Consider the following 13,387-nt stretch of genomic DNA (forward strand, 5'->3'; position numbering starts at 1 on the left):
CATTCATGACTCCTCAGACACTGAAGCAGTCCATGTTCAATTGCAACAAGATCTGGACAATGTCCAGGCATGGGAAACCAATTCTTCTGATCCACTTGCTTAGATCCTCTTGGCTTTAGCAAAAGCAATTACACATCCATAAATTGAATTGTGACTGGCAGAATGCTGCATATTGCCCGATATGGTAGTAATTATCTAGTTTGGATTTACCTTGCTACCACATTGTCAGGTAGTTGCCAGTGTTACAGGTATACAGGTGCAGTTTGGCTTGGGGAACAGCTAGTACTAAGCCTAAGCTGTGATAGCACACCTAACCAGGCTAGTAAAGAAAAAAACCTCCTTGTGATCTTAATGCATCTATGAAATACCTGCATGAACTGGTTGGGCTGAATGACCTCTTTCCATTCTGTAGTAAACTTCTGCAGCCTCTTCTATTTCAAACTTAACGTGCCGAGCTCATCCAATCGTGGGCAGAATTCTCCATTTCTGCCAATGTTCTTCTAAATTTCCACTTTGGACTCCCATTCCTTCTAACTGTTGGCCATATCAAAAATGTCCCTGACTGATGCAAAATGGGTGGCTGAATATTTAGCATGCCAAAACCAATTTGCCACAATTTTCCTACAATTTTATCTTGTCACAGTGACTTTGTAGTTCTTTGTTCCTGAGTACCTTATTTTCTCTGACCACAGTCTCTATGACACCACATCTTGGATATTTGGCTGAACGATCTGAGAGATTAACGAATGGTTGGCGATGATTGGATGGCCTCTGAATGTACGGCATAGAAAGAGGTAATTCAGACCAACCAGCTCATGCCAGTGTTGTAACTGTTATAGAAGAGCTTAAGTATTTGAAGCATCACATCCATATTGTGTTGGAGCTGAAATTGGAAAGTGCAATCAGGTTAGACAGATAGCATCCTTTCATGTCATACATTTATTTGATTCCATTGTGGAAACTGCAGCAATGACAGTGTTCCCTGTGTGTTGGGATAACGTTGCTCTATGCCTGGGTGGATGCAGCTCCAACAACACTCAAGAAGCTTGACACCATCCAGGAGAAAACAGCCCACTTGATTGGAACCACATCCAACAAGCAGCAGAGAAAGATGCTGCTCAGGAGATATTGAGATTGGCCAACAAGTTACAAGAAAAGCATGCTGCCACAAGTTGTGACAACAATCCAGAGATACTAACCTGCATTAGACTCTTGACAAGAGCCCACAGCACCCCAGGTGGGACTTGAACCCACAATCCCTGGCTCCGGAGGCCAATGCCTTATCCATTAGGCCACTGGGGCTATGCATACATACAATCTGGATCTTCCAATCTGCTTCTGTAATCATTGGCGGGTTTGCCACACTTCCAACAGTAAAACTGAAGACTTATGCTCCAGAACTAGCCATTTCCCTAGCCAATCTATACCTGTACATCCATAACACTGGCAACTACCTGACAATATGGAAAATTGCCCAATATGTAAATCCAAACTAGATAGCTACTGTCATATCGGGCAGTGTGCAGTATCTGCTAGTCACAATTCAATTTATGGATCTCTAATTGCTTTTGAAAGTTGCTTTGATAGTTTCAGTGACATCGGATAATATTCTAACTTTTCAAGCAACTCCAATTTATTCAATTTGATGATTTTCAAATTTTGAATTATTCTCTAATTATTCTGACATTTTGTTTCGTCTCTAATTCCTTCACCACTATAAATATGCCTCTTCCCTGTCTATCTTCCCTGTCAGTTTTACCTTAATATATTTCTTGAGGGCAGCCTTCAGGGAATCAGAAATGCTTGCTTTGTCCCCCTTTCGTTTGAGTGCCTTCCTTGAGCTGGGAGAACATTTATTTTGGCAGTCAAATCTCAGGCATCCTAAGCATGTGGACGGTCCAGCAGAATGAATTTTGGATGATCATGGCCAAGATCAACAGCCCATGCTATTGGCTGCTTCAAGGAGACCAATGTTAGTCTGCCTGTCTTCCCAGCTGATGCAGAGAATCTTGACAATGGGAAGAATGGCCGCGATGAAGATAGAGAAAATGCTGGAGCATTGATACATCTCTGTTTGACCTCTGTCTTTGACCTTAAACAATTCTGTCATATTATCATCAATGAGAACCGTCGCTGACATCTTGGGTGGAGGAGATGGAGGATGTTGCTGAATTTCGTTGGACAGCTGGCTTTTAGGAGATCTTCCATACCAATCCCCAAGTGACTGAGTCAAAATCCTTGGTCAGATTGATATGGGTGATGTAGAACAGTTGGTATTGTTCCCGGAATTTCTCTGAGAATTGTAGAGCAGTGAAAAACATGTCAACATCCATAGAGATGATGGATAAATCAGCTCCTCCAAGTTTGAATATCTCTGCTGAATGCTATACTCCTGCAGCTTTTCCATGCTTCATATGTCTATTGTCAGTTTCGACTTCTACAACGTAAAGAGGGAATCCAAGACCATCTTTGATGGTGAGTTGGATGATTTCCTCGTACATGTCCTCATTGGTGATTATATCCAGGTTAGGAGTTTTTAAAAATGTGCTGTTCATTGGAGGCTGATGTTTTCTCTGTGACTCAAAATGACTCATTACTCCTCACCGGTTTGAGACCAAAGATGATTGGTCCATATATTGGGACATATTGATGGTAGTGGAAAAGTTCTAGGTATCATGATTGCCAGGAAGGAGCTGTGGCTTCTTAGGTTTCTCAATCCATCATTGGTTCTTGATTTCCCTAGATCTTCTTTGTAACTGCACCTTTGTTGTTTGATGAGTTCTACTCTTTGCATTACTGGTGATGTTGTTTTTCCACACAGGGAGAGCTTTCCTCTTCTTATCAATAAGATCTTGGATGATGTGGTCATGCTCATCGCACCTCTTTTGGTGTTTCCCGGTCTTGCAGCTGATGGCTTCTTCACAGCATGAGATGACGACAGCCTTCAGCTCTTTTGACATTCCCTCCATTCTATACAAATGAACTGCTTGGTGATTTTGGTGAAAGCATTGTTGGAGGTTTGTTAGTCTGTTTGCCTCTTGAAGTTGCTAAATGTTGAGCTTTTTAAAAATTATTTCTTCATTATCAGCTGTCCAGGAGCACGGGAGACAGAGCGGAGGTGGCATTTGAGACCAGGAGGTTGCCAGGAAGTAAAGGACTTAGTATAGAACATAGAACATAGAACAATACAGCACAGAACAGGCCCTTCGGCCCACGATGTTGTGTCGAACATTTGTCCTAGCTTAAGCACCTATCCATGTACCTATCCAATTGCCGCTTAAAGGTCACCAATGATTCTGACTCTGCCACTCCCACAAGGCAGCACATTCTGTGCCCCCGCCACTCTCTGGGTAAAGAAACTACCCCTGACATCCCCCCTATACCTTCCACCCTTCACCTTAAATTTATGTCCCCTTATAACACTTTGTTGTACCCGGGGAAAAAGTCTCTGACTACCTACTCTATCTATTCCCCTGATCATCTTATAAACCTCTATCAAGTCACCCCTCATTCTTCGCTGTTCCAATGAGAAAAGGCCTAGCACTCTCAACCTATCCTCGTATGACCTATTCTCCATTCCAGGCAACAGCCTGGTAAATCTCCTCTGCACCCTCTCCAAAGCTTCTACATCTTTCCTAAAATGAGGCGACCAGGACTGCACACAGTACTCCAAATGTGGCCTTACCAAGGTCCTGTACAGCTGCAACATCACCTCACGACTCTTGAATTCAATCCCTCTGCTAATGAACGCTAATATACCATAGGCCTTCTTACAAATTCTATCCACCTGAGTGGCAACTTTCAAAGAGCTATGAACATAGCCCCCAAGATCCCTCTGCTTCTCCACCTTACTAAGAACCCTACCATTAACCGGGTATTCCGGATTCTTATTTGTCCTTCCAAAACGGACAACCACACACTTGACAGGGTTGAATTCCATCTGCCACTCCTCAGCCCAGCTCTGTATCATATCTAGAACATAGAAAAACATAGGACATAGAAAAATACAGCGCAGTATAGGCCCTTTGGCCCTCAATGTTGCGCCGATCCAAGCCCACCTAACCTACACTAGCCCACTATCCTCCATATGCCTATCCAATGCCCGTTTAAATCCCCATAAAGAGGGAGAGTCCACCACTGTTACTGGCAGTGAACTCACGACTCGCTGAGTAAAGAATCTTACCCCTAACATCAGTCCGATACCTACCACCTCTTAATTTAAAGCTATGCCCCCTCGCAATATCTGACTCCATACATGGAAAAAGGTTCTCATGGTCAACCCTATCTGAACCCCTAATCATCCTGTACACCTTTATCAAGTCACCCCTAAACCTTCTTTTCTCCAATGAAAACAGCCCCAAGTGCCTCAGCCTTTCCTCATACGGTCTTCCTACCATACCAGGCAACATCCTGGTAAACCTCCTCTGCACCCGTTCCAGTGCCTCCACATCCTTTACACAGTATGGCGACCAAAACTGCACACAATACTCCAGATGCGGCCGCACCAGAGTCTTATACAACTGCAACATGACCTCAGGACTCCGGAACTCTATTCCTCTATCAATAAAATCCAGTACGCCATATGCCTTCTTCACAGCACTATTTACCTGGGTGGCAACTTTCAGAGATCCATGTACATGGACACCAAGATCCCTCTGCTCATCCACACTATCAAGTATCCGACCATTAGCCCAGCACTCCATCTTCTTGTTACTCTTACCAAAGTAAATCACTTCACACTTAGCGACATTGAACTCCATTTGCCACCTTTCTGCCCAGCTCTGCAGCTTATCTATATCCCGCTGTAACCTGCCACATCCTTCCTCACTATCAACAAATCCACCGACTTTCGTATCATCCGCAACTTGCTCACCCAACCTTCTAGCCCCTCCTCCAGGTCATTTATAAAAATGACAAACAGCAATGGTCCCAAAACAGATCCTTGCGGAACACCGCTGGTAACTGCACTCCAAGATGAACCCTTACATTCAAATACCACCCTCTGTCTTCTTCCAGCCAGCCATTTCCTAATGCAAACCTCCAACTCACCCTCAATGCCATACCTCCGTATTTTTTGCAGTAGCCTACCATGGGGAACCTTATCAAATGCCTTACTAAAATCCATATACACCACATCTACCGCTTTACCCTCGTCCACCTCCTTAGTCACCTTCTCAAAGAATTCAATAAGGTTTGTGAGGCATGACCTGCCCTTCACAAAACCATGCTGACTATCCTTGATCATATTATTCCTATCCAGATGTTCATAAATCCTATCCCTTACAATTCTCTCTAAGACTTTGCCCACAACAGAGGTAAGACTCACCGGCCTATAGTTACTAGGGTTATCCCTACTCCTCTTCTTGAACAAGGTAAGTCCCTTTGCAGCTGACAACAGCCCTCCTCACTATCCACAACTCCACCAATCTTCGTATCGTCTGCAAATTTACTGACCCACCCTTCGACTCCCTCTTCCAAGTCATTAATAAAAATTACAAACAGCAGAGGTTCCAGAACTGATCTCTGCGGAACTCCACTTGCAACTGGGCTCCAGGCTGAATATTTACCATCTACCACCACTCTCTGACTTTGACTGGTTAGCCAGTTCTCTATCCAACTGGCCAAATTTCCCACTATCCAATGCCTCCTGACTTTCCCCATAAGCCTACCATGGGGAACCTTATCAAATGCCTTACTAAAATCCATGTACACTACATCCACTACTCTACCCCCATCCACATGCTTGGTCACCTCCTCAAAGAATTCAATAAGACTTGTAAGGCAAGACCTACCCCTCACAAATCCTTGCTGGCTGTCCCTAATCAAGCAGTGTCTTTCCGGATACTCATAAATCCCATCCCTCAGTATCCTTTCCATTACTTTGCCTACCACCGAAGTAAGACTAACTGGCCTGTAATTCCCGGGATTATCCCTATTCCCTTTTTTGAACAGGGCACAACATTCGCCACTCTCCAGTCCCCTGGTACCACCCCCATTGACAGTGAAGACGAAAAGATCATTGCCAATGGCTCTGCAATTTCCTCTCTTGCTTCCCACATAATCCTAGGATATATCCCGTCAGGCCAGAGGGACTTACCAATCCTCAAGTTTTTCAAAATGCCCAACACGTCTTCCTTCCTAACAAGTATCTCCTCTAGCTTACCAGTCCGTTTCATACTCTCCTCTTCAACAATACGGTCCCTCTCATTTGTAAATACTGAAGAAACATACTCATTCAAGACCTCGCCTATCTTTTCCGACTCAATACACAATCTCCCACTACTGTCCTTGATCGACTTACCCTTGTTCTCGTCATTCTCATGTTTCTCACATACGCATAAAAGGCCTTGGGGCTATCCTTGATCCTACCCGCCAAAGATTTTTCATGCCCTCTCTTAGCTCTTCTAATCCCTTTCTTCAGCTCCCTCCTGGCTATCCTGTATCCCTCCAATGCTCCGTCTGAACCTTGTTTCCTCAACTTTATGTAAGCCTCCTTCTTCCTCTTTACTAGACATTCCAACCTCCTTTGTCAACCAAGGTTCCCTCACACGACCATCTCTTTCCTGCCTGACAGGTACACACATATTAAGGACAAGTCATATCTGTTCCTTGAAAAAGTTCCACATTTCAATGACATCCTTCCCTGACAGCCTATGCTCCCAACTTATGCTCCTCAGATCCTGTCTTGCAGCATCATATTTACCCTTCCCTCAATTGTAAAACCTACCCTGTTGCACGCGCCTATCTCTCTCCATAACCAAGTTGAAAGTCGCAGAATTGTGGTCACCATCACTAAAATGCTCACGTACTAACAAGCCCATCACTTGTCCCGGTTCGTTACCGAGTACCAAATCCAATATGGCCTCCCCTCTGGTCGGACAATCTACACACTGAGTTAGAAAAGCTTCCTGGACACACTGCACAAACACCGCCCCATCCAATCTACTTGATCTAAAGAGCTTCCAATCAATATTTGGGAAGTTGAAGTCGCCCATGACTACTACCCTGTGGCTTCTGCACCTTTCCAAAATCTGTTTCCCAATCTGTTTCTCCACATCTCTGCTGCTATTGGGGGGCCTATAGTAAATACCCAAAAAGGTGACTGCTCCTTTCCTATTTCTGACTTCAGCCCATACTACCTCCAAAGGCAGATCCCCCTCGAACTTTCTGCAGCCATTATACCATTTCTAATTAGCAATGCCACCCCCCTCCTTTTTTACCACCCTCCCTAATCTTGCTGAAACATGTGTAACCAGGAACCTCCAATAACCATTCCTGTCTCTCTTCTGTCCACGTTTCCATGATGGCGACAACATCGTAATCCCAAGTACCAATCCACGCCTTAAGTTCACCCACCTTATTTCTGATACTCCTTGCGTTGAAGTATACACACTTGAGCCCAGCTCTGTGTCCGCAAATATTCCCTGTCAGTGCTACCTCCTCCACAGCCTCCCTACATTCTTGGACATCCTGAAAAACAGCTAACCTACTTGCTGGACTACAAGTCTGGATCCCATCCCCCTGCCAAATTAGTTTAAACCCCCCCGAAGAGTGCGAGCAAACCTACCTCCCAGGATATTGGTACCCTTCTGGTTCAGGTGCAACCCGTCCTGCTTGTACAGGTCCCACCTTCCCCAGAATGCAGTCCAATTGTCCATATATTTGGGCAGCAGCTAAACCTGAGATACTACACGTGTACTATCTCCCTCCAGCACCCCTGCTCTAACCAGAAGAAAAGGACTCTGTAAAGTAAGGCGTTTCTTTTATTTTATGTATTTATGTGCATTGTTTGGTATTAGTTAGTTGATATAAAGCTAAGGCTTACAATAGCAGGGGACCTCAGATCCGTGGCGCATGCCTCTTGCTTGATGTGAGAGCTCAGGCATGTGGCTGAAGTCCCTGACTCTTACACTTGCAAGAAGTGTGTTCAGTTGCAACTCTTGTTAGACCGCATGTTGGCTCTGGAGCTGCGGATGGACTCACAGTGAAGTGCCATTGTTTTGATTTTTTTTCCCCCAAAGTTCGAAAACAACACAATAATTTACAAAACATTAATTACTGCTCCTGCAATTTGAGGATGTCAGCTCCAACACTGAAAAAACCTCTAAAAAAGGAATAGCTCTTCCAGTCACAATGTTTCCCATCCTCCATCTTGGATTACCCAGAATTCTCCTTAACAAAGAGACCTTGGAGTGCAGGTTCATGGTTTCTTTAAAGTGGAGTTGCAGACAGACAGGATTGTGAAGAAGGCATTTGGTGTGCTTGCTTTTATTGGTTGGTGCACTGAGTATAGGAATTGGTGGTCATGCTGCGGCTGTACAGGTATATTCATTGGTTAGGCCACTTTTGGAACACTGCATTCAGTTCTAGTCTCCCTGCTAAAAGGAGGAAATTCCTGATGAAAGGCTCTGGCCCGAAATGTCGAATTTCCTGTTCCTTGGATGCTGCCTGACCTGCTGTGCTTTAACCAGCAACACATTTTCAGCTCTGATCTCCAGCATCTGCAGACCTCACTTTTTACCCAATGGATATGAAGTCAAGTTGGAGGAAGGTGACAGTGAAGTTGCTGCAAAATCTGTGCTGGGATCCCCAACCAATGCTAGAAATGGAGAATTCTGCCCATGATTGGATGGGCTTGACGTGTTAAATTTGAAACAGAAGAGGCTTCAGAAGTTTACTCTGAATGTACAGCACGGAAAGAGGTCATTAAGCCCAACCAGTTCATGCAGGTATTTCATAGATGAATTAAAATCACAAGGAGGTATTTCCTTCACCAGCCTGGTTAGATGTGCTATCACAGCTGGAGCAGGTGAGACTTGAACACACTTATCACTGTGCTACAGAAGCCCTCCTAAAACCAAGAGGATCTAAGGAAGTGGATAGGAAGAATTTGTTTCCTGTTGAAAAAGCATAAATTACCAGCTAACACAGATTGAAACAGTTGGATTAGAGGATTAGAAAGGAGTTAGAAGGGAGAAATCATTTTTCATTTGTGGGATGTGGGCATCACTGGCTGGACAGCATTTATCACCCGTATCTAGTTGCCTTTGAGAAGGTGGTGGTGAGCTGCCTTCTTGAACACTTCAGTCCACATGCTGTGGGTTGACCCACAATGCCATTTCAGAGAAAATTCCAGGATTTTGACCCAGTGACAGTGAAGGAACAGCAATATATTTCCAAATGGTTTGGATGGGAAATTGCAGGTGATGGTGTTCCCATTCACCTGCTGCCCTTGTTGTTTTAGGTGGAAGTAACTCTGGGATTGGAAAGTGCTGTTTAAGGATATTTGGTGTATTTCTGCAGTGTATCTTATAGATAGTACACACTGCTGCTACTGAGCTTTGGTGATGGAGGGAGTGGATGCTTGTGGATGTGGGGAGTTTTGCCCTGGATGGCGTCAAGGTTCTTGGGTGGTGTTGGAGCTGCACTCACCCAGGCAAGTGGGGAGTATTCCATCATACACCTAACTTATGCTTATGTAGATGATGGATAGGCTTTGGGGAGTCAAGAAATGAGACACTCACCGTAGTATTCCTAGCCTTTGACCTGCTCTTGTAACCACTGTGTTTATGTGGTGAGTCCAGTTGAGTTTCTAGTCAATGGTAACTCCTAGGATGTTGATAGGGGGAGGGTGGGGGCAGGATTCAGTGATGGTAACACCATTGAATGTCAAGGAGTGATGGTTCCATTGTTTCTTGTGGGAGATGGTCATTGCCTGGCATGTGTGTGGCATTAATGTGACTTGTCACTTGTCAGCCCATGCCTGGACATTGTCCAGATTTTGTTGCATTTGAACATGGACTGCTTTGGTATCTGAGGAGTCATGAATGCTGCTGACCATTGTGTAATCATCAACGAACATCCCCAGTTCTGACCTAGTGATGGAGGGAAGGTCATGGATGAAGCAGCTGAAGGTAGTAGGACCGAGAACACCACACTCAGGGACTCCTGCAGCGATGTCCTGAAGCTGAGATGACTGACCCTCCAGTGACCACAGCTATCTTTCTGTGTGCCAGGTATGACTCCAACTGGTGGACAGTTTCCCCCCAATACCCATTGGTTTTAGTTTAGCTAGGGTTCATTGATGCCACACTCATTTGAATGCAGCCTTGATGTCGAGGGCTGTCACTCTCACTTCACCTCTGGAATTCAGCTCATTTGTCCATGTTTGAACCAAGGCTGCCATGAGGTCAGGAGCTGAGTGGCTCCAGTGGAACCTAAACTGGGCATCACCGAACAGGTTATTGCTGAGCAGGAGCTGCTTGATAGTTGATGAACCTTCCATCATTTTACTGATGATCAAGAGCAGACCAATGAGATGGTAATTAGCCAGGTTGGATTTGTCCTGCTTTTTACATACAGGACATACCTGAGCAGATTTCCACATTTTTGGATAGATGCCAATGTTGTAACTGTTATTGAAGTACTTGAAGCATCACATCCATATTGTGTTGGAGCTGGAATTGTAAAGTGCGATCAGGTTCGACAGCTTATTTCTGTCTGTATAACCAGAGTGGCTAGACAGCCTCCTTTCATGACATACATTTATTTGATTCCATTTGTTGTGGAAACTGCAGCAGTGACAGTGTTCCCTGTGTGTTGGGATAACATTGCTCTATGCCTGGGTGGGTGCAGCTCCAACAACACTCAAGAAGCTTGATAGGATCCAGGATAAAACAGCCCACTTGATTGGAGTCACATCCAACAAGCAGCAGAGAAAGATGCTGTTCAGAAGGTATTGTGATTGGTCACTCAGTTACAAGAAAAGCTTGCTGTCACAAGTTGTGACAACAATCTATAGATGCTTTATAATATTCCACACTTGACAGGTACCCATAGAACCCCAGGTGGGACTTGAACCCACAATCCCTGGCTCCGGAGGCCAGTGCCTTATCCATTAGGCCACTGGGGCTATGCATGCATTGTGTCTGGATCTTGCAATCTGTTCATGTAATCATTGGAGGGTTTGCCACAAATCCAACAATAAAACTGAGGACTTATGCTCCAGAACTAGCCGTTCCCCTAGCCAAGCTGCACCTGTTTGACATACATTTATTTGATTCCATTTGTTGTGGAAACTGGGGGTGTAGCTCCAATAACACTCAAGAGGCTTGATAGAATCCAAGACAAAACCGCCCACTTGATTGGAACCACATCCAACAAGCAGCAGCGAAAGATTCTGCTTAGGAGGTAGTGAGATTGGTCATTCAGTTACAAGAAAAGCTTGCTGTCACAAGTTGTGACAACCACCCAGAGATGTTTTACAACATTTGATTCTTGACAAGTGCCCATAGCACCCCAGGTAGGATTCAAATCCACAATCCCTGGCTCTAGAGGCCAATGCCTTATCCATTAGGCCACTGGTGCTATGCACTTGCACTGCCAGGATCTTGCAATGTGTTAATGTAATCACTGGAAGGTTTGCCACACATTCAACAATAAAACTGAAGACTTATGCTCCAGAACTAGCCGTTCCCAAGCCAAGCTGAACATATCCAAACATAACACTGGCAACTACCGGACAATATGGAAAATTGCCCAATATTATCTGCACACAACAAGCAAGGTAAATCCAAACTAGATAATTACTACCATATCAGGCAATTTACAGTATTCTGCCAGTCACAATTCAATTTATGGATCTGTAATTGCTTTAGGAAGCCACTTTGATAATTTCAGTGACATCGGTTAATATTCTGTCTAAGTTTTCAAGCAACTCCAGTTTATTCAATTTGATTACTGAAGAGTCAACCTGATGATTTTCAATTTTTGAATTACTCTCTAATTTTGCTCCATCCCTAATTCTTTCATCACTATATATATATGCTTCTCCATGTCTATCCACCCTGTCATAGATTTGCTTTAATACATATTCTTGATATACTCACTTTTATTTCTTTTGTCTGGAGAATTCACTGCATAGTTCATCTTTTATTTGTTTATTTGTGTGCAAACTTGTGATGCCTGTGACACTTCCTGCAAATGTGTTCATCTGGGATAGTTTGTCACTGACTTCCCACATTCTGCAGGATGTACATTCCACACGGTGTAGCTGTCCTGCCATTCAGTAACTTTAGGCATTAGTATGGAAGGTGTTAGCTATGAAAAGAGGTCAGGGAGGTCAGGATTGTTTTCATTAGAAAAAAGGAGATTGAGGGGGGACCTGATTGAGTTCTACAAAATCATGAAGAATATGGGCAGGGTAGATAGAGATAAGCATTTTCCCAGGGTGAGGAACTCAATAATGAGAGGTCACTTGTTCAAGGTGAGAGGAGAAAAATTTAAGGGGGATACACCCGGAAAGTACTTTACATAAAGGGTGGTAGATGCCTGAAACGCGTTGCCAGCAGAGGCAGTAGAGGCAGGCACGGTAGATTCATTTAAGATGCATCTGGACAGATGTATGAGTAGGTGGGGAGCAGAGAGATACAGATCCTAAGGAATTGAGCGACAGGTTTAGACAGTGGCTTTGGATCGGCACAGGCTTGGAGGGCCCAAGGGCCTGTTCCTGGGCTGTAAAGTTTCCTTGTTCTTCTTTGTTCTTTGTTGCTGGTAGCATTTGATGGACATTGAGGAATGGAAGGGCGGTCTGTCCAGCAGTCAGATGCACTGGTCATCATTTTGGTAATGAGGACATCCTTTAGGTCTTGGGATCAAACAATAACATAGTTAATCACATGCCAATGCTTTGATTTTGGATGCCTCCAAGAAATCTTGAATTTGTCTTTTTGGTGGAACAGTGTGTTGGTAATGATGAGGTGGTGTTCTGCACATTTGGTGAACAGAAGAATCCCATTGGAGTTGCAAATCCTGACTTCTTGCTTTCCAGAGTCGGGCAGCTTTTCCAACCTTCACATGCAGTCTGCAAGAAGGATGATCTATCTTCCTGAGGGCTGATTTGGAGGTGCCCGTTTTGGACCAGGGTGCACAGAGTTAAAAATCACACAACACCAGGTTATAGTCTAAGGTTTATTTGGAAGCACTAGCTTTCGGAGCGCTGCTCCTTCATCAGGTGGTTGTGGAGAATAAGATTGTAGGACACAGAATTTATAGCAAAAGTTTACAGTGTGATGTAACTGAAATTGTACATTGAAGAAGACCTGAATTGTTTGTTAAGTCTCTCATCTTTTAGAATGACCATGTTGGTTTCAGTTCTTTCATATGTAAATCCCAGGACTTTTAAAAAAAGTTACATTCTCAAGTGAACTTTAACCATAGGTGCCATGTTGGCACAGATAATGCATTTAAGGTGTGAGGTGCCCTGTGTGAGGCTGTCTGTGCCGCAACGTTCAGACTGATTCTAATCTAAAAAAGGGATTTATAGAATCTTACATGGACTGATGCAATTTTTGAGCAAAATAAAATATAATTGTGCAAGTACAAATTC

The 13,387-nt window shown here is 44.1% G+C and overlaps 2 non-coding genes across 2 annotated transcripts; both read right to left on the reverse strand.

The window, feature by feature from the left end:
* Positions 1-1,229: 1,229 nt before the first annotated feature.
* On the reverse strand, positions 1,230-1,302 carry trnar-ccg (transfer RNA arginine (anticodon CCG)). Its single transcript has one exon. It is a non-coding gene; the product is annotated as a tRNA-Arg (tRNA).
* A 9,537-nt stretch (positions 1,303-10,839) lies between these two features.
* Positions 10,840-10,912, reverse strand: trnar-ccg (transfer RNA arginine (anticodon CCG)). The gene has a single exon. It is a non-coding gene; the product is annotated as a tRNA-Arg (tRNA).
* Between the last annotated feature and the right edge of the window lie 2,475 nt (positions 10,913-13,387).

The sequence above is a fragment of the Hemiscyllium ocellatum genome, chromosome 12, assembly GCF_020745735.1.
Source record: "Hemiscyllium ocellatum isolate sHemOce1 chromosome 12, sHemOce1.pat.X.cur, whole genome shotgun sequence".
Lineage (NCBI taxonomy): Eukaryota > Metazoa > Chordata > Chondrichthyes > Orectolobiformes > Hemiscylliidae > Hemiscyllium > Hemiscyllium ocellatum.